The 21,474-nt window shown below is 39.4% G+C and overlaps 1 long non-coding RNA gene across 2 annotated transcripts in view; it reads right to left on the reverse strand.

Moving 5' to 3' along the window:
- Nucleotides 1-3,320: 3,320 nt before the first annotated feature.
- LOC132076342 (uncharacterized) overlaps nucleotides 3,321-21,474 on the reverse strand; it is a 45,281-nt gene continuing 27,127 nt past the window's right edge. The window contains exons 2-3 of one of the 2 annotated variants that reach the window (XR_009418889.1): nucleotides 16,053-16,171; nucleotides 3,321-4,492 (exon numbers count right to left, since the gene is read on the reverse strand). This is a non-coding gene — a long non-coding RNA (uncharacterized LOC132076342). Of the gene's footprint in view, nucleotides 4,493-13,128; nucleotides 13,228-16,052; nucleotides 16,172-21,474 lie in introns of those variants that run through there. The other variant, XR_009418890.1, reaches the window with a different exon arrangement.

A 21,474-nucleotide genomic window follows, 5' to 3' on the forward strand; every position in this document is an offset into this window, starting at 1 on the left:
TTTTGTTTACTTGTAGCAAAACAAATCTATTTATATAAAAGAGATATATAAAATAGATCTCTTTTATATATATATACATACACACGCATATATATAGACACAATATATATGTGTGTGTGTCTATTTATGTAAGTATATATATATATTAAAGAGATCTATTTTTATTTTTTATATATTTATTTTCAGATCCTTATAATTTTGCTCACAGACTCAGGCATGGAAAACCTTCCCCTTTTGACCCACTCATGGAAGTAGCAAGGAAAATGAACAGATAATTATTGTGGTTCCTTTATTCCAACCACTGAAAACCCTTAGGTGATGGTCAACAGTGTGATGTGGAGAAAGAGCTTTACAGAGATTTAAAAGAGGTTGAAAAGAGATTTTAAAGACCAGTTAATTGCTTATAGAGTTGTGAAGATCAACTGAGGCTGAATTTAGTTGTTAAGACTGCAGGGATGCAAAGGGAACGGGAAATTGCAGCTGCTGAGGTTGTCCATGGTCCATAGAGTGTTCATCACCAGGATGGCCCAGGAAAGCGGGTTTGTGCGAAATATGGGATTGTTTGTATGGGCAGCATGCAATCACAGACTTGCACATTTATCAGAAAAATAGCAGGGAAAAAAAGCAAGGAAAGAAGAGCAGAAATGTCCTGTTACTAAAGCAGCCACAGAACAACACCACAAATCTTCATTTTTGGCAACATTTTCACATCAGTAATATTCCACTGTTTCTACCCTGGATCAGTCCTGCTCATGGGTGACAGGGAAACTCCATCTCCCTGCGATCCCCCCTTGAGCCAAGATGAGCTTTTGCTCCTCAGAACAAGATCACTTCACCACAGCTCTCATGCAGATGTTCCAAGCACTTGGAAATTGATATTTTACAAAATCAAAGAGCTGCAATGCCTCAGTGCCAGCCCCAGAAGGTCAAAACCTCCCTGCCTGCATCTCACACTTGCCCTCCTACAAATGTTCTTCACAGGGAAGCCCAGCTGAGAGGCCTCATTCTGCTTGCTGTCATCTGCCCAAGGAGGCAGAGGACGCCTTTCTTCTAAATAAATTATCACTTTTAGGCAACCTTGTGATCAGTGGGGACAGCAGAGCGTTGTGTGCAGGCCGGGCACAGCCAGCTGGGGGTTTTTGTTCCTTGCGGCCTGCACAGACTGGTGAGAGCCTGGCCAAGAGCTGGGGTTGAGCCGTGTCTGCATGCTGGGCTGCTCTGGCATCCCAAACAAACCTGGCAGGTCCCACACAGCTCCAAGGTCAGGAGTTCTGGCTTTAAAAGGGATGAGTTTTGGAATATCTGTTGAAGCTTAATTCAGCATTTTGGGGTTGTCCACTGTAGGTATCACGGAATGCGCTATCACGAGGGTATTCATGCCAAAAATTCGCATATTTGAAAATTAAACAGGCTCTCTATGGTCAAAATTCACAATCTGTTTTATCTGCATTCAGCTTCAGTCATCAGGCTGACTGCAGCACCTGACATCCTGAATACAATAGCTAATAAGCTGAAATTCAGTTACATTCCAGAAAAAAATGTCACAAGCCAGGGGTTTATATTGGCCTCCAATGGCAGAGAAAAGACAAAACAGGTACACCAACTGTTGAATACATTTTTGTAAAAAATCACAAGGGAATGAGCAATAGTCTGCATGATTGACTCAAGAATTTCCAACAGCCTTTCTGGCTTTTCTACCAAAATAAAACAAATGCTCTAATTCACTCATCTTTATTATGTGACAAGTGTTGTAGCACATTTAAAATACAACAGAATTCTAGTAACCAAATTTTTTTTTTATGGATACTTGTATTCAGCTGAAAGCATTATATAAAGTCAAATATTCCCTATGATTTGGGATATATGGCAACAAATCCACAATTCTCTATATTACCTTATTTGTTTTCATGTCAACACCATGCACACAGCCGAATTACAATTCCAAAATCACAGGGAATGAAGGAAATATTTGCTATTAATATGATTGCCCTCAAAGTATATGGAATTTCTTTTTATGATTCTTATATAACCAATTCAGTCTGATGTGGTGAAAGTGTAAAAATGCCAAATCCAATGTATAAACAATATTGTGCCCTCGAGTTAGTCAGTAGCTGCAACACATGGTTATGTTTTGGAACATAACTGAGCTGAACCCACACATTTCTCTTTTTAGCATGTGTGATTCCATCAAATATGTTCAAAGCTCAATTCCTGCTTGTGTTCTGTGCTGACAGCTATAAAAACTAATGACTGTACTGCAGGGTGGAACATTTGGGTCACTTTCACCCGCAGAAATCAAGAATAATTTTCCCATTGTGCCTGAGTAGCTTCACACTGAAATCTCAGCTGGCAATTTCTCTGAGTAAAAAACAAATCCAAAGCAGGACTGGATGGCTGGGGGGCACATGGAATTTGTACTACAGCTTCTTTTAATAATGACATGCATTAACTATTCTAATAAATGACCAAAAAATATGACACAGGGACCTTTCTGAAATCTCCTGTTAGGTCCGTATGGCTTTTTTGCTTTCACAGATCCTTCTGGTCTGGCCAAAACAGCACCACCACATTTTGTTGCCAAATTTGCCAGGCACAACACACAATCAGTATATTGCTATATTTCTCTTTTTTTTATAGGGAGAATCAACTAACTTGTTCCAACTTTCTTTCCTGAAAAATATGGTATGAAAATGTTTTCCATCTTTTACATTCTATCACTGAATTTTAAGGAAAAATTACAGCACAGTACAGGGAATTTGAATAAGGCAATGTTTAACAACACAGTTGTACCAGAGAAAAATCAGTGAAGTGGCAAAATCACAGCTCAGAATTCCTAGGGATGACTGAGAAACACTGCCAATACCAGAGAGGTTATTCTGTTCTTGTCTCTCAATAAAAGCCACAAGCACGCAGATCTGGGAGGATTTAACGTGGATGTTTGAAAATGCCAAAGCAGTTTAAATCAGTCTCTTTGTTTATCAGCAGCTCCTCCCAGCCCCACGGAGGAGTCAGCTCCCAGTGCCAGCTCCAGCTTCACAGGCTGAGCAGAATTTTATAATTTTATAACACTGCTCTGCCAAATTACCAGGGCATGACCAGCTCCCAGACCTGCAGGCATGGAACATCACCAGGATCAGGCTTGGGAGCAAAAAACCTGCTCCCTTCAGGTCTCATTTTTACATCTCTGCACAAAAGATCTTCCAGCAAAGTGCTCCTGATGCAAAGCTGCAAACATTTTGTCACATCCAGAGACACACAGGGAAAGGACTTGAGGCATTCCCTGTTCCCCCAATCCCACTAACTTCTTGTCCTCCAGGCAAGAACAAATCCAGGCAGTTTGTTTCTGATAAATTTCATTTATCCAGACCTCACGTAAAGTGAGGTGATGTTTTTCCACAATACAGTGGACACTGGATCAGGTTCTGTGAAAAGGTCTCTCTAGGTGGGTAAAATTTTACAAAACCTTCTCATTCCCTTGGATTTTGTACTAAGGCCCAAATAAAGCATTAGCCAATAATTTATTACCAACGCACCGTTAATATATTTTCAGATATGCAACACAATTATATATATGTCCATAAAACATATTTCTATACATCCCTATATATATTTAAAAATATACCAATTTTTATTGAATTCAAATGCACAATATAACTTTATTGAAGTATGTGGGGTTTTTGGCTGGGATTTATTAACTGTTAATACAGCAAGAAGTAAATTTAATTTAGGAACAGGGCATTGAAAAATGTGCTCATTTTTACAGGTAACATTGAACTCATAGAATCATTTTGGTTGGAAAATACCCTTAAGAACAGAGTCCAAGACTTTAAATATAAGCTATTAAGACAGGAGCTGTAGTTTATCCAAGCTGCCAGAACTCAAAACTTTCCGACCAGATTCTTCTAGATATTCTACAAGTGCAGGGTGTGATGTTTAATATAAAATTTATTTATTTGGTTATATTTTGTGGTCTATGGGATTTCTTATTTGGCAGAATGGTACTGCAATATCCTAAAATCACCATGCAAGTGAAAATATAGGAACTGCAACCTGCAGTTCAATCACAAGCCCAATAAGAAACCCACTGTACAGCACATCTGTAAGGAACAAAACAACTACATGAAATGGGTGTTATTCAAGCATGACTGCAAACATCAACTTTTATTTGTCTGTGGTAGACCACTGTCAACAATTGCTGTATTTTACAGACCTATACTCCTTCCTAAATCCGTTTTTTAGCATCTCTCTCTTTTCTGATGGGTGTCAGGAGAGCTTTCACAGATCTGCAATGCCTCTCTGCAAATGTGGCAATTTCTTGTCAGATGCGCAGGTGGCCACTTACTGAAATAAAATTATTATGTGCATCTTCATTCCTTTTGGTGATGCTTGTAGGGAAGAATTGTAGCATTTTCTAATGGACTGGATAATCACCTCTTGGCCTTTCTGCAGTAATGACAAGCAGTGGAATTTCCAAATGTGCCCGGAGTGATTTCTCAAAGAAAAAAAACCAAAATCAAGTAGTATTTAACATCTGTCAAATCTCCCATTTTTATCCAACTTACAGCAACCTGACAGAAATCAATATTCTCTATATGTTCTCTTAATTATTATCCTTTGACATGCACCTGATTAATAAGGAGTAGTAGGGAGGGTGAACTGAAATCACTGCCTCCTTCCCTAATAAAAAATAGCTTGCCAGTGCTTTTTACATAGGAAATGAGCCCTGTTCTGTGTTACAACAGTATTTTGCTTGATCACCTTAGAAGGTCAAATTTCCCTGACTCACAGACACAAGGAAAACTTCCTGGACAGCTTCCTCCTTCTAAAGGCCCAGCATAAGACAACATTGATTTTTCTTAATCAGTTAGGCATGCTATAGAAGATACACAGAAAGGAAAGAATTTTAAGAAAGAGAGAAATTTAAGAAAGATTACATTAATTAATTTTAAAGCATTTCAGTGTATATATTATATATTTCTCACTCTGCCTTTTCTGCTGTCAAGATCTAGACTTGCAGAAAACACCTGCAGCACTGCACTATTTTAACTGAGGCAATTTGGAAATAAAGGGTGAAGTGGAAAATGCCCAGCTCATCCCCAACCCAGCTGTGCTTCATCCTTCTTTATCTGAGATTTTCATCCCTGTTTTAACTGCAGGGAGTCAGAGAGGCTTTCCTTGTTGTCCAAATACTCTGCCAGGGTAAAAGATTTATTAATTGCTCCTGCATCTTCATCCCTCCTGCTCTGTGCTACCCAGAAAGGATCTCCATCACCACACAACTGCCATGACTCAAAACTGCCTTTCTGCTCCATGAGGACTGCAAGAGAAGGCAAAGATAATGCAATACCTCATTAAAAAAAAAGTAAAATTCTATCATAGAAACTTTGTTAGAAGGCTTTTTAAAAAAAACTCACTTGTCAATTTTCACCTTCATTGATTTGTCCAGCATCTTAAAAAATTAAAGTCAAATTATTTGGCAATATGTGCCATATTGAGAAGCCTGATTAAAACTTAAAAGGCAATTATTGGTTTTCTAGCTCTTAAAGAAATAATGCTAATGCAATTTTGTCCAAAATAGGAGTTCAGTGAGTAGGACTATGGTACTGAAAACAAAATTGAGGCTCTGCAGAAGTTCTGCTGAAGCAATAAAGAGCACTAAGAAGGAAGAGAAAACCCTGAAGGCCAAATGATCTCTAAAAATACCATTTCACACTTTTTATTAGGAAAGAACAAAAACACTAATCCAGAAACCAATTTATATAGTTAATACCAATTCTCTTGCCCTAGCAAACAAATATGAATTTAAGTGATAAAGCCAGTAAGGCTTAATGTAGGAATTCAAAAGAGATTAAGCACATTTATCACATGCAGGTAGATAACAAATAGAATATGAACCATCAAGTCAGAAAATAATGCCATGAAACCTAAAGAAAGGCAAGGAAATTCATCTCATTATAGCAGTGCTGCTCCTCCAGACTGCAGATTTCTGCTGAGGCTCATTCTCTCATTTCCCACAGGGCCCAGGGTGTAACAAAACCTGCTCACTCTTAAACCAGGTTTAAAGGTTTAAATTTATATAAATTTAAATTAAATAACCACTCTTAAAAAGTTTAAATTTACTGGTCTTGGCAAGGACTGCATTCTCTGCTGAGAACAAGTGGCATGACTCAAGCACTAAAGGTCCCAAAATCTCATTATTTCAGATCAATAAAGTGGTTTTTCACCCACATATTCACACTGTGCCTTCCTGTGTCCCTATTGATCACATTCCTTTAACTGAATAATGTGCTATTAATCTCTGGGGGCATTTTGACTTCTCCAGAAGAGTGCATGTCTGAAGTGAACACAGGAAGACTTAAATGAATGTCAAAATCTTCGGGTTAGGAGGTGCCTTTACAAAATACACAATTCTATTACAATATAATAGCAAGAGAAGTGATTTTTCTGTCTCCCAGCAGCATGCCAAGGGCAGCACTGCAGGGACAGCAAGAAGCTGCTGATAAGGACCAGCTGACAAAACAAGATTTGTTTCTTTCAAATCTTGAAGGAAGCCTACCTGCACCTTTCATCATGGGAAAAAGCATGAGCTAACCCAGAAAATATATATAACATCACAACCAACCCTGCAAGCAGCTTCAAACCACTTCTGAAAATAAATAATGTGCATTAAACATGACAAAACAGTAGGAAGTTCAAGAATTAAAAGGTGGTGTGAGGAATTAGGAAACAAGCAAAATTACTCAGAGTCATGCTCAATGCTCTGTTTGCTGAAGAAAGAACAACAATCTGTTTCTAAAATTCTTTAAGGAAATTGCACTTGTATTTATTGCAATTAACAGATTTTGAAAAATTGTAATACTCAAATTTTCCAGTGCCAAAACCAGGTTTGGTCAACCCCAAGTTAAAAAAAAAAAAAAAAGCACCCTTCTGCTTGAAATTGCCAGATATCAGTAATTGCATTGTTATAAAACCTCTTTCACCCCTTTTTCCATGCTGTCCTGCAAGGTTTCACTCCAGCCATGTCCTGTCCATCCTTTTTCTCTGTATGCAGGTCCCACCTCCCCCAGACTCTGCTCTGGTTTAGCACTGAGCTCACTCAACATCTCAAAATAAATGTCAAAACCAAAAGAAACACTGAGAGCAAAAAAAGGGAAATTAAGTATTTCCACTTTTTTTTTCTACAGGACAATTTATTGGTGTCACTCCCATGGATTGCTCAGTTGAATAAATTGCTTCTGCCCAATGGAGAAGGAGATGATTGCTACAAAAACCCAAGCAAACCATGAAATCTGTGGTAGGAACAATCATTAATTTTGAAAGAAGTGATTAAAATATGCCAGAAACATATTTATATTCTCAGCAATATTTCACTGACAAGGGACTTAATTCAGGAATGGGCACAACTTCAGCAAAACTCTTCTAAATATTATTTTTGACATGTTTAAATGGAGGCTTTATTGAATTAAATTTCAGTAACTTTCTGTTTGAAGTTACACTGTGAGATTCACTCATGGAATGAAGTTCAGTGCCACACTTTGTATTTTTTATTTTGTTTCTGGATGCACTCCTTGTAGAACATTAAATAATCAGAAAGTCAAATCTTCTTTGCCTCATCTTCTCACACATTCAAGATGGAATTCATTCTAATTATATCTTTTTAAAGAAATTACATTTTTTAAAAGAAAATTACATTTTTTAGAATAGGTTTTAAAGTCAAAGGTAGCGCTTAAATGATTTAGAATTTTTTAAGTTGCAAAGTGGTGTCTTTTCACTCTTTATCTGATTGTAATAAAGTGAATGCTGGTTTTGCAGGGAAAATACAGAGCAATGTCACTTGCAGAGCTTCTCTCAGGTAAGCACACCCTGGTTCAGTGCCAGCCTAATTAAAACCAAGGTGGATCCAGAGCCTTTCATGGTGCAGCCTGGTTTGTCCTTTCTACATGCCCAGCTGGGGATCACCTTCCTTCACCTGCTGAACTGAGACACTTTTTGTAGTTCGAGAGGAAGAGAAAAACACAGTTTTAACATTTAAAACGAACTCTAATTAGCTCAGCCTGCCTTTATGTTAATGAGTACCCTGCAGCTCAAACAGCACTCAATCGTGCCATTCATTAATTCATCTCACAATTAATTGCATTAAGTGCTTTCCATATCTGCTCTTTTAGAGTCTCACTTTGCAAAAATGAGTTGATTCATCTCTGGGTGCTGGGCACATGTTTGGAAACACAAAAACGGTATTTAGAGCACCAAATACTGTGCATTAACCTCACTACTGCAACTGCTCTGAGGCTCTTGCTATATCAACCCTACAGATTTTTATCCTGAATATTCCCTCCAATGAAATAGATAAGAGATGAGAAAAAAAGAATATTAAATTCTTCTTTTTTTCTGCCAAATAGAGGGCCAGGCAGCAATTTTCTCCAAACAGTAACAACACATGGAGGTCAGTTGTTGTAACTCAGCCTAACACAAGTAACATCACGGTAATTAAACCTGTTAGAAGACTGAATTATCTGCTTCATGAATTCTAGAATTTCCTGCTTGATAAATAAACTAAACCAATAGCAATCCTGTGATGGATTAGCAATTCCCACTTGCCTTTTCCCAGCCCTTCTCAGGCAGTAATTGGCTCTGACACAGTTCATCACCCTCATTGCTACAGCAGCAGCCACCCTGCGTTCCTAAAGGGAACCAGGAGCACCAACGAGCTCTGCAATTAATCACAAAACTCATCACCTCCAGAAGAGCTTTCACCTCCACAGTGCCTTGTAAACATGCACCAAACACAAGTCCAGGACATTGAATCAGTGAGCAGTAATGATTATCCTGTTCACAGCTCTGCCAGGACAATTCCTCCTCTCCACCCTCAGCCCATCCTGCACCTCCTCCTTCAACCCTCCTCTTGCTCATGTATGTTCATTCCCACATAAAGCATTCAGGGAAAAGGGATCTGCTCTAATTTTTCAATATTTGGATATTTTCTCACCCAATTTTAACAACACTTAATGAAATGAGTGATTAGGTGCCCATAGAATCAGAGAATATTTTGGATTTGAAGAAATCTTTAAAGTCTTTGGTCTTCAACCAAACCAAGTTGCTCCAAGCCCCATCCAACCTTTGGCACTCTCAGGAATCTCACAAGGTAGGTAATTTCCTGCATTTTTAGGGTTTTCCCTACACAGCCAGGTCTGCTGTACTGTCCCTATACTGCTCCCAAGAAAATGGAAATAGAAAATAATTAGCTTGTGAGTTCCCACTAAATGTTTCATGTGTTTTGAAAAAACCTTCTATCTCTTTATTCCAAAACAGGAAATCTCAAAAAAAAAACAAAGCCACAAGCAACCAACCAACCAAAGAAAATGAAATAAAAGATATAAAAGCAAAAGGATTAATCCTTAAAATTAATTACCTGCACTGAAAATGTCCTGCTGACTTCAGTTTGTGCCCTGCCCACGCTCTGCAGGTGCACAAAAGAGACATATGGCACAGGTAGAAGTCTTTGCTTATTAATTACCCTGCAGTAATTAATTAAAACTTTAATCTCAAGCTGCTGACTTGCATTTCTCTGCCTAAGGGAGGTCAAAAGATTCAGAGACAGGGGAATTGTTTCTGTCCCAGACCAGCTGCCCTGCTGGACATCCACAGTCCTACAGCCTTTAGGTCACAGCTGTTCCTCTCCAAGGCTTGGAAAGAGAAACCTCTGAAAATCTGCTGCTGGACAGCTCAATATTTTTATGTCCGATGCTAAGTGCAGAAATTCAATGTGAACTTAAAGGAATATAAATTCTTCTTGTCAGTACTGTCTCTGCTTTCTCAAAGAAAATCCCATCCAAAGCTTGGCTCCTCCATGCTGCATCAAAACCACTTCAGCTTTCCTCCCAGCTTCAGAACAAAATTCTTATGTGCTGCATCACAAAATAATTCAGGCAAGGTAGAAAAATACATCTTTTGGAAAAGGGGATGTTTGGGATAAAATAATAGTGGGGTCCTCCTTAGAACAAACACTAAATTAATAGTAGGAGTTGCCAGAAAACATGGAACAGGGAATACAGAAATTGATAGCAACCTGGAAACTTTAAAGGGCAGGCAAGTAGAGGGGGGGAAAGCAATAATATTTTTGATATTTTTGCCTGGGAGAAAGCAGCAAGCAATCACATTTCTTACTGGGAGTCCTGGGGACCAGACAGTGCCAGGTGCTCCTGTGTGAAATGGAAAACAGAGAACAGAGAAAAGCACACCAAAAATGGCCTTTGATGGGGTAAATGTGAAAACTCAGACATGTTTGGGCTGAGCATTGCCATGGAATTGAACAGAGGAGCTGAAACAGAGCTTTTTGTGGATAAAATGTATTTCACATTGGGGTCTGTGTTCTTTTGTTGTGCCCAATGTCCCCATTGCAGCTGGGAAGGAATTGATGCCTTGAGAAAGCTGACCCATAACAGAAGCTGGACAGAGCTAAAGAATCAAGCAGGGATTTATTCAAAGCATCTCCTCCATGGACACACCTTGGGCAGCACCAGAGCCCAGCCAGGGCTGCACCCAAGATGAACCAAAATGGCCCCAAAATGCACGGCCGGGCACGGGCTCTGTCCCTGGGATCAGTTCTGCTCCATTTGCACCTTGCAGTTCATTGTCCCATTCCAGCTTGAGCCCAGGCAGTCCCACCCTGCTTGTTTTTCTCTCTCCAGCCCACGGTGTTTGTGCTCCTGGGCTGAGATTTGGGTCATTTGTCCTTGGTGCCCAGCTGGAGCAGGAATTGTTTTGTCTCCCTGCTCTGTGCACAGAGCTCACCATCCTTGATGTGAACCCAGACCCACACACTAAAGCAGCACAGAATGGGAAAAATAGAAAATCAAAAACCTGGGGTATCAGAATCACAGCCCAGGCTGGGACATCCTGGTTAAGAAGCTCTGCAGGGAATGGCCTGGGCAGCCCTGATGGAGCCACCACTCAAAAAACCTACTGAGCAAACATGTAATAATAATAAAAAAAATAGTCCATTTGACACCTGATGCTCTAGGAGCCTAAAACAAAGACTAGGAGATTCAATTATTTCTTTTGGCTTTGTCAGGAATAAATAGCAAACTACTTTTTGTAGTAGAAGTAACATTTAGTAATACTAACCCATCAGGCAATATCACCAGCCATAGTCAATGTCAGATCATGAAAGTTTAACTTGTGGCATCAGCAGATAAATTATTTCAATGCAATATCTTCTATTTTTTGTTCATTTTGCATCACAGCAAGTCAGAACTTGGCAAATCAACATTATGGGTATTTACAGTGCAAAATCAAAGAAAAAAAAACTTCTTGCACAGCACATCTCAGATGAAAGGAAATAACCACTACAACAAATAAAACAGGGAAAGTTGTGATATGGAGATCCTGTCTGTACAATATTCACTGATGCTGAGAAAAGCTAGTCCCAGTGGAAGTAAAATTAATGAATTTCAAAATAATCTCTTTTGTCTAGTGTCTGAGTTCAAAGAGGCTGCTCAGATCCTCAGAAATCATTAATTTGTGCTTGAATTCTCTGCCTTGGTAACCTTCCACAGAATTCATTTGGGCTGACAAAGGAATGACCCATTTCACACAGAATGCTTTTCCTGCTGGAATGAGGGCTCTGGATGGGCAGCTCTTCCCAATTTCCACACAAAGCCTTGGCTCTGACAGGATCCCACTTCCTCATTCACAGTCATAAATCCTCTTACATTTCTCTCCCACACTTCAAAAAACCAGCTTAGCAATGAAAGTGCAATTATGTAATTCCACATAACTACACCCTGTTCTTCTGAGCGTATTTAGGAGCTTGCCTCTCTACCCTAAGTACCCAATCAGTCTAATTCAAGGCCTCCATTACTCTAATCCCAGCTCTAAGAAGATTTCCACTAACAATTTGCTTGTTCCCAGCCATTATTACAAGCCTGCCAATACTCTAATTATGAATTTCATTTCTTTTGGTCATGTTACCCAAGCTATTTAATAGGTACTTTCATTGATTTAGGTTTTTGGGTTTAGTATGAGGTTTTTTGCCAAACAGCTTTTCTATAAAAGCCACAATTCGTAACTGCTCCCTAAGCCAGATGTATAATTTGTTTGAATTTTGAGAGAAATGAGAAACTTTATTTCTGTTCCTGAATTCTTATCTTTCCAGATCATAAGAGCCAGAGAATCTGCTTTCCCACCCTAATTGATTCCCCATAAAATTCCTATTAGTTATGCTGAGTAGTAGACACTTATAAGCTAATGGAATTGGGCAACTTAATTACAAAAGCATTTTAAATAATCATCTACATCTGTCTATTGCAGCATTTCCACATCGCCATGGCTTGCAGCCCCATAATGCTGAACATAAAATCATCCACATGCAATATTGCACTGGGCTCCAAAGTTTTCACTTTTGGAAACAGGAAAATTGAAATCTGTCAAGTTTTCCCAGAGTTTTGAAGGACACAGCCCAACCTCCTTCACTCCACACCCACCCTGCCCAGGCAAGTGCACTCAGAGGGGGAAAGCCTCAAGTCCCACTTTTTAAAATGTCATGGATTGTGCCAAGGGTTTGAGGATCCTGATGGTTTCAGGTGACAGAAATCTCTCACAAGGGCTGGGGTGGTTTTTTTGGAAGCCCCCACAGCTGCACATCAGCAGGTAATGTTTGGCAAAATCAAAAATCAGCACTGCACATCACAGGATCCTCCCAGGTGAGCACCAGGAGAAAGAGCCAATCCCAAACCATGGCATCAAGTGAATTAATTGATCCATTACATATTTAAAAATCTAAATTTAAAAAACTTTATCACAGAAATTCCTTCAGGAAAACAATCTCATGAGCAAATTTGTACCCCAAAGGCTAAATCTGCGCAAACTGGCCAAAATTTCAGATGATCCAACCAGACACAGAAGAATATGGAATAACATCAACAAATAGCAAACAAAGATGCAAGTCTTCCTATGCAAAAAAAGCCAATGCTGATGAAAAAAATCATTATTTATGACTAACTTGGTGTTGCCTGCACTGACATCAGAGTTACATTTTCTGTACATTGTACTTTCAGATTCAATTGCTCTGTGTGTACCAAATTAATTTACAGATGAAGGTAAGATTTCACCTACTACCTGTATGGCACCTGATGCTCTTGACAAGTGATAGTCTAATTCTATTTTCTGTATAAACAATTTTTTTATGCACACACGCTGGAACCATACTGCACCATGCTCCAGATATATCTGCAAAGAAAAGGTGCAGCCTAAATTAGAGAACAAATTGAGGGCAATTTGAGCACTCCTCCTCCTTGTATTTTTTCAACAAAGAAATACAGATTAATTGTAAGCCTGGAATTTCTCACATTTCAACTGTCTCCTTGAAAATCTGATTGTAATCTATTAAACACTATTTCTCAGAGATTATAACAACTTAATCACATTATTCTATGTACAGCCTTATACACCAAATGTAGCACTTTGGGATAGGAGAGATTTCTCAAATTTAAGCTATTTATATATGTCTAACTCTATACTTAAAATGGATTCAAACCCCACTCACTTTTTTTTGTGGAAAGAATTCTACAGGTGCTGCATGAAACAGATACAAATTAATTTGTGTTTAAATTCACATTCTCAGCTTGATTCCTGTATTTTGGTTATTTACTGATTCAGTCCCCATGACTACACTTTTTGCATCAATAAAGTAAAACTGTTTCTTAGTCCAATTCTTTAGCATTCCAAATATTTTTACAAACCTGTTGACCTTTAAGAAGTCAAGTATTTAATTTTATTTAATCAAAGATGTGCCTTGAGAATACATAAATCCTAAATCCATTGAAACTGGAATTTCAGGAGAAAAAAAATCGGGCAGTGTGTTGTGTTGTCAGACCCATTTATCAATAGTTACATTTTAAAATAACCTTTTGCTATAAAAAGCAAATTGGGTGAAAATTACCTTTCAAGAAATATCCAACACAAAAATAATTGCTTTGAATGCTATGAAACTAAAATTACCATGTCAGTGCCAAAACCAGCAAAGGAATTTGAATCAATGGCACATTAAGTCATTTTCCATCAATAATTAAAATTCCAATCCTTTCAAATCTTTGCACTGATTTGGCATTATGGAAGTATTGTACCAATCTTCATATCCACATATCAGGAGTGCAGCTTTTCATGGTGCTTTCCTGTCATCTGTGAGGATCAAGAGTTCAGTTTCTACTTTGAAACAGTCCTTAATAGCAACAGCAATCCCCAACGTCAAACTTTTCAATTGTTAACTTTTTTTTAAATGATGGCCATTATAGTAAAGGAGGGATGGTGGAAACGGAAAAACAACTAATCCCCCACTCTGTAGTGGGGTTTAAAAGTCAGTTTCCCTCAAAAATTTTGGTAATAGAAAATTAGGATAAATCAAAAAACACCAAAAAAACCAAAACCAGCTGTCCTGGGTCAAAAGAGCTTTGTCCATGAGACCAGCTGGGATGAGAAAGTGAGAAGTCCATGACCTGAGTACTGGAAGAGCTTGAGCTGAACTCTGCTTGCTCCACCTGCATCTCCTACTTGATTACTGCAAAGGGCTCTGAATCACCTAAAAATCATCACAAACCACTCACTTTCATCTACAACTATGCATGTAGTTGACTTATTTCTATTTCTCTTCAGGTAACAGACAAAGCTGTTGTGATTTCTACGTCACCTTTGGAGCCTTTGCCAGAACCAGGATTACTGGCAAGGAAGAGAGGCAAGTATTTCTCTGAGCCCTCAGGAAGAGTCAGGAGAAAAGCTTGAGTTTGAATTCCTAAGGGTGTTCACCTCCCAGAGCAGTGCCTTTAACATCTGCCACAAGGTTTGTAGAAAAAGACAGGAAATGTCACTTGTTCAAGAATTCCATTTTGACCTTCCTGAGAGAAGACAGCAGCTTGGATCAGGGGCACAGGCAAAAGCTTCCCCCAGGTGATAAAAATTGAGCTGCAAGCTGAACCTTCACATCCCCACCATGTAGGCTCCCAAAGGAGATGAATATTCATAAAATTTGCCAACAATTCACCTGCAGGAAACCAGACACTGTGGGGGGAACCTGAGGTTAAATCTACATGCAGTAAACAAGTGCATCTTTGGTGCCATGTAGCTTCCAGGCCAGAGCCACATTTGCTTCCCAAGCTGCAAAGGCAAAACCAGAGCAGGAAAATCTGCTTCAGCCATATTAACACCCCACCCATACACCACATATACACTGAATTTAAGGGTGCCCATCAGAGCTGCTCCCTCACGCCCCGGTGCAGTGATAACTGCAAATTGCAAACTCCAGCAGCCAGAGCTGCCTGCAACACAGCCTGGCTGCCCCTGCAACAAGCTGGTTTTATACATCTGCAATGCACTAAACATAATTATCTGGTAATTTTCCTAAATGAAAAAATGAATTTAAATTACTGAAGCACAAAATGCCTTCTGCACGCCAGCTTGCAAAGGGCCAAGCTTGCCACATCTAGAAAACAGCAGTGCTTTATTCTAATTTTGCCTAAAGTAGATGATACAATTTCATAAATAAGCTTTTACACTGGTAAGACTGAAGAAATGGCTTCATAATGTTTGTGCAACTTATTTTCTCTATTTTCAATTCCAGCAAAGCCAGAATTTCAACAAATAAGAAATCCCTTTGAGAATGTGAAGGGCAGACCTCAGTTCCACACATGTTAGATATTCTGGTTTTTTATTCATATGGATAATTTTGTCAAAGGCCATGAAAGTGCTCCCATGGACACACCACAGATCAAATCCTAATCTGAGTTGACAAGGTGCTGATCAGTTAAAGGTTGGACTCCGTGTTCTTAGAGGTCTTTTCCAACCTAAATAATTTTATGATTTTTACTGATAATTAACATATAAAGATATATGAATAGTACAATTAAATGGAAGCCATATCCTGATTACAAGCAGCAAATGCAGTTAATGCTTAAAGGAAATAAAAAATGCTTAAAGGAACTAAAATGCCTCCCATTTGCTGCAAATATTCCATATATTCTGATCCCATACAGGACAGAGAGGGAAGTGAAGAGGCTGATTACCTGCCAGTGCCACCAGCCTGTCCTGAGGACACCTCAAGTAGCAGCAGATCCATGAGAGAAATGTTCAGAGTTAATCAGGATCGATTCACTATTGACCCGTTCAACACACAGCTCAGCTCCTACACAGCAGAGAGCAATGTCACAGATAAATCAGGTGTAATAAGGCTGCCATTGACAGATTGAGAACAGCAAATGCAGCGTGAACAAAGAATTGAGTCCACTAATCTATATAAAAAAGGCCACTTTCATTTTGTGAAAATAATAATTTAATTTACTTATGTAAATCCTGAAAAGAAACAAGGATGATGGGTTTAACATATGTATTTTCTTTTATGATTTGTATGATTTAACAGAACATTTATGCATTTGTAAGGTTTGTTTTAAAAACTGGAGATTTAACATACTTGTGCCTTGTAGCTATTTTTCAATCCTTTTGGTTTTTCAGTTGTGTCTTTGAAGCATGCCGACTTTACATGAGTATGTAATTGCTTTACAAATTAATGAACAGAATTAAAATCTGCTCTGAAAATGGGATGAGTTACTCAGCATTCTGAATTTCAGAGTGTGGCAAGGGAATGTACTTCTTGGGGACTCTGCCAAGATCACAGCTATAAATGGATGGGTTATCCTTCCCTCTTTTGGAATGGTTATCCTTTCCTGTTTTGGAATGTGAAACTTTAGGAGGTTCTCAGGAACCAGGGGGTCTCTGGGGCACAATGTGTGGCTCAAGCCAGACATCTGAAGGAAGGGAAGCAAAATGACCCTGCAGTGTGGCTGAGCTTTGGAATCAACTGATCCAACCCTGCAATATTGACCCTCCAGCCAGCACACAGATGGGCCCAAAGGATAAGGAGAATCCATTTAGAGTATTCCATTAAAATTTCAGGTGGAAAATGGAGCTAAATTGTGACAGTGTTCACAGGGGTTTTCAGATGAGGGAAGAGACGAGGATCTGACTCCATGTTTCAGAAGGCTGGTTTATTATTTCATGATATATATTATATTAAAACTATACTAAAAGAATAGATTTCATCTCAGAAGGCTAGCTAAGCTAAGAATAGAAAAAGAATGATAACAAAGGTTTGTGGCTCAGACACTGTGTCTAAGCCAGCTGGCTGTGAATGGCCATTAATTAGAAAGAACCACATGAGACCAATCACAGATGCACCTGTTGCATTCCACAGCAGCAGATAATCATTCTTTGCATTTTGTCCCTGAGGCCTCTCAGCTTCTCGGGAGGAAAAAATATTAAGAAAAGGATTTTCATAAAAAGATGTCTGTGACACTAAATGCCACCTTAGGACTGAATCTTGGGGAAATGGATAACATCCACACAATCCTGCTCTAATACAGTGTGGAAAGCACAAGGGTTTCACCTCCTAAAACAGAACAGGTACAGGCAGTCTTGTGTATGTCCTAGAAAACTAAACTAGGGACCTAAATTAGAATTAACTGTTAAAAATAAAACAAAAAATTAGATAATGTAAAGATTAGGAGAATTTTCCCACCTTCATAACAATATAAAACACTAACCTGCTGCTTTAGGACAGCACAAAGTCAGCAGATGTGTCTCTACCCCTGATTATATTTGTAAGTTTCTCTTTCCCCCTTAGAAAACTGGAAATACAATTTTTCTCTCAGAAGCTCAGCCTGGCTGCCAGGTGCTCACACCACACAGGGGTGCCCAGGCAGTGTCACCAGTGTCCCCACCCTGTCCTGCACATTGTCCCACCCAGCTGCTGGGGAAGGCTGCAAAGCCTGATTACCCCCACAGCAGATGTGACTTCTCTTTTCCAAAAGATAAACACCAGACAAAACAAGGCTTAAAGACTCCACATGAAAAGATTCAGCTTCAAAGACAACTCCAAGCAAAGGAAACCTTGGCAGAAACGCTCCTGAGGGCAGAGGCACTGCAGGAACCTCATGTTGTGATTTTGCTCTGGGTTAAATACCTGTATGTTTAATCACTGACACTGATTTCTGAAGGGCACAAACACAGCAGAAACAGCTGTGGGTGCTGTTGTGGGATTTGGTTTCCTCCTTTGCCTCTTCTCAGCATCACAAGCAATTCCAGATTTATGGGTCTCAGCATCAGCCCCAAGACAGGACTTCGCTCCATTTCTTTCCATTTTAAAGCTTTCAGGTTTCTGCTCCAGTTTTAGGTTTATTTTCGTTTTGGTTTGTGGGGTTTTTTTCCTAAATTCACATTCTTCATTCCTTAAAACATTCAATGAAACTCCTTCAGCACTTTTCACTGTGATTAATCTCACCCTCTAGGTCTTCCTTTTTAACATAATCCATTAGGCCTGCATAATTTTTTGTTCTAGACCTGGATTTATTCAGAAAGTTGCATTTTTAAGTGAATTCTCAATTACCACTTTGTTTTCTGGTTAACAAAGTGATTGCTGCTGGCAGCCTCAAGAGATCCAGCCAAAAAAAAGCGGTTCGACAGAAATGTGAGGTTTCTTGATTAGCTAATGACACTGGCTCTCCCAAAACAGCATCTTTTATGCTGATCTACATCTGTTTGAATCTGAATTATCTACTACTTCTATTTCCAAAATTTAAAGCCAAAACAGCCTGCCTGCTGCTTTCTCTGATGTGTCCAATGAAAATGGCAAAACATTAAAAATGAAAAGAAATGTCATTTTGCCTTTTTTCTTTTTGTATTTTACTATTGAGGCTGCTTACAAGGGAATCCACTACTTCTTGACTAATAACCAACCCATCCAAGGTGCTGGCACAGAAAGGTCAAGGAAGAAAATTAAGAGATCTTAAGTAAACTAGGAAATCTTAAATTCACCCAGGCTGCCTAAGAGACAATAAGAGCTGTATGATTGGGTGGACTGTGCCAAATTGACTTTTCCCTGGACACAGAGAACCTTGGAGGGATCAAGATGGGCTGAGCACCCACCAGACCGAGCCAAATGGGGGCAGTTTGGTCTTCAAAACATTGATTTTTACTCCTTTAGCTACAAAAGCTTTATAATGATTGGTTAAATTGGTAATTCCAAGCTCAGTGAAACTAAGAAAAAGTAGTAGACAACTTCCACAAAAAGAATAAAACTGCTCACACAGCTTTCAATAGGGAAACGTATTACAAGAAACTTATTTGTCAAGCAATTATTTTTTAAGATCTGTCTCAAAGCACGAGTATTCTGAATGAGGTCCTAATGAGCACTGTTCTTATTCTGATTAAGCAACTCTAATGGCAGTCCAGCCCTTTTCTTATTTGCACAGTTGGACCTGAAGCTTGATGTAGAATTTTTCAAAAGCTTGGAGTTTTCCATTGTATCATTTCTTAGAGCCAACTTTTTATCTTCAGAACAGTAGAAAATTAGAGTGATCACAATATTCTAAAGGACCAGGCTCACTTCTTGAGCAAGAGGCTAACCCTGCTGTGAATGCCAGCAGCAAAAAAAAACTTGAGAAATTGTCAGCTGTTGTCTCAAACTCCTCAGGGAGCTGCAAATTACCATTACACACAGTTGATAGATGCCTCTGCAGGAGTTACCTATCATGAAGTCCACATTAAAGACTTATTTATGTCCTTAACAGGAGAAGTCTTGCTGATCTGAATGTCTTTAAGCAAAGGATTAATTGCCTCTCCCTCGAATATCTGATTTTGTTCCATCAATCTGATTACATCACATTCCCTTGTCTGCAGCACAAAACTTCATTACAGCCCAACCCCTGCAAGCAGCTCCATTACCCTAAGAACAAAGCCAGCTGTGACTGCAGTGGAGCACCATGATTCAAGGTGATTTTAGCTCTCTCACTTCATCCCTCATGTTTGCTTCCTTATGGGGTTTACACTCCTGCAAAAAGGGTTTAAATCTCCCAGGACAGGGAGTGTGAGCAGCAGTCAACCCACGTAACATTGGGCAGTGTGTCTCAAGGAAGGGGGATCTGTTGCAGACATCTTTTATGGAAAATCCTTTCCTTAGTATGTTTCCTCCTGAGAAGCCTCAGGAACAAAATGTAAACAATGGTTATCTGCTGCTGTGGAATGCAACAGGTGCATCTGGGATTGGTCTCATGTGGTTGTTTCTAATTAATGGTGAATCACAATCAGCTGGCTCGGAGAGAGAGCCACAAACCTTTGTTATCATTCCTTCTTTTTCTATTCTTAACCAGCCTTCTGATGAAATCCTTTCTTCCATTCTTTTAGTATAGTTTTAATGTAATATATATCATAAAAATAATAAACCAGCCTTCTGAAACATGGAGTCAGATCCTCGTCTTTTCCCTCATCCTAAGACCCCTGTGAACACCGGGGTCAGTCCTTTGCTTGTGCCTAGTACCTGGTCACTCATTTATTAATTGTGGAAACTGGGTTCTTACCCAGATCACAACAGAAAAAGGAGAGTTTCGTGTCAAAGAAGTGCTCCAAAAGCCCAGCATCTGCCTGCTTACTACACAATCCACTAAATTGTTCAGCAATAAAAAGGATTAAATGTATGCTGAGCTGGAAACAGCCTGGCAGCAAGCCTGCTCCATGAAATTCCGTTTCTTCCTCTAACTTCTGATTAAATATTTTATGGAAATACGTTTAAAATATGTGGAAATATGTTTAAATATGTTCTGTCCGATCCCTGGAAGCATTCAAGGCCAGGTTGGATGGGCCTTGGAGGAACCTGGGATAGTAGAAAGTGCCCTGGGCCATGGCAGGGGGTTGGAAGGAGATGATCCAACCCAAACCATTCCATTGTTCTATGATATTACCAAATTTCTGCTTCTCATAGCTCCAATTCCCTTCAAAATTCACCTATTCAAGATCAGCAGAAGATACAAGAAGCTGAGGACATCCTCTCCTTGCTTTTCTGGTAAATGAAAATACATTTATTGCTGTGGACATACCCAAAATCTGATCATTCTAGACCAGGGATACCTTTATCCAAAGTTTAGCCAAAAGTAACATTATTTCCATAAAAACTTTCCACAGTGAAGAATCAGTGGTCCTAATTAGTTAATTTCGAACTGAGCACCTCAAAATGAGTGATTTCAGTGCCAGAACCTTACCTTAACCTGACCACTCTTTTAAAAGCAAGTCCTAAAGGACATAAAGATGAGAAGGAGACAGAAAGAAGCACATTTGCACACTTCAGAAGCACAAATTGTACAATTCAACAATGCCTGGCATTTCAAAGTCGGGCACAGTGAAAGGGGCTGATTGTGGCTAAAACCCAGGATCTGCCCCACGGCTCCAGCATTCCCTGGGCTCCTGTGAGCATGATCAGGAATAAAGCAGGGACAATTGCTGAGAGCCACGTGAAGAGAGTGCCAGAAGTGACACTGCAGCTCCTCGGAGGGCTGGGATCAGACACAGCTCCAGGCACGTCCTTCAGTCCCCCCCGAGCTTCCCAAAATCACAGGGCCTGATCAGCCTGGGCACTCAAAGGATGACTGCAATAATTTTAAG

The sequence above is a fragment of the Ammospiza nelsoni genome, chromosome 8 (assembly GCF_027579445.1).
Source record: "Ammospiza nelsoni isolate bAmmNel1 chromosome 8, bAmmNel1.pri, whole genome shotgun sequence".
Classification (NCBI taxonomy): domain Eukaryota; kingdom Metazoa; phylum Chordata; class Aves; order Passeriformes; family Passerellidae; genus Ammospiza; species Ammospiza nelsoni.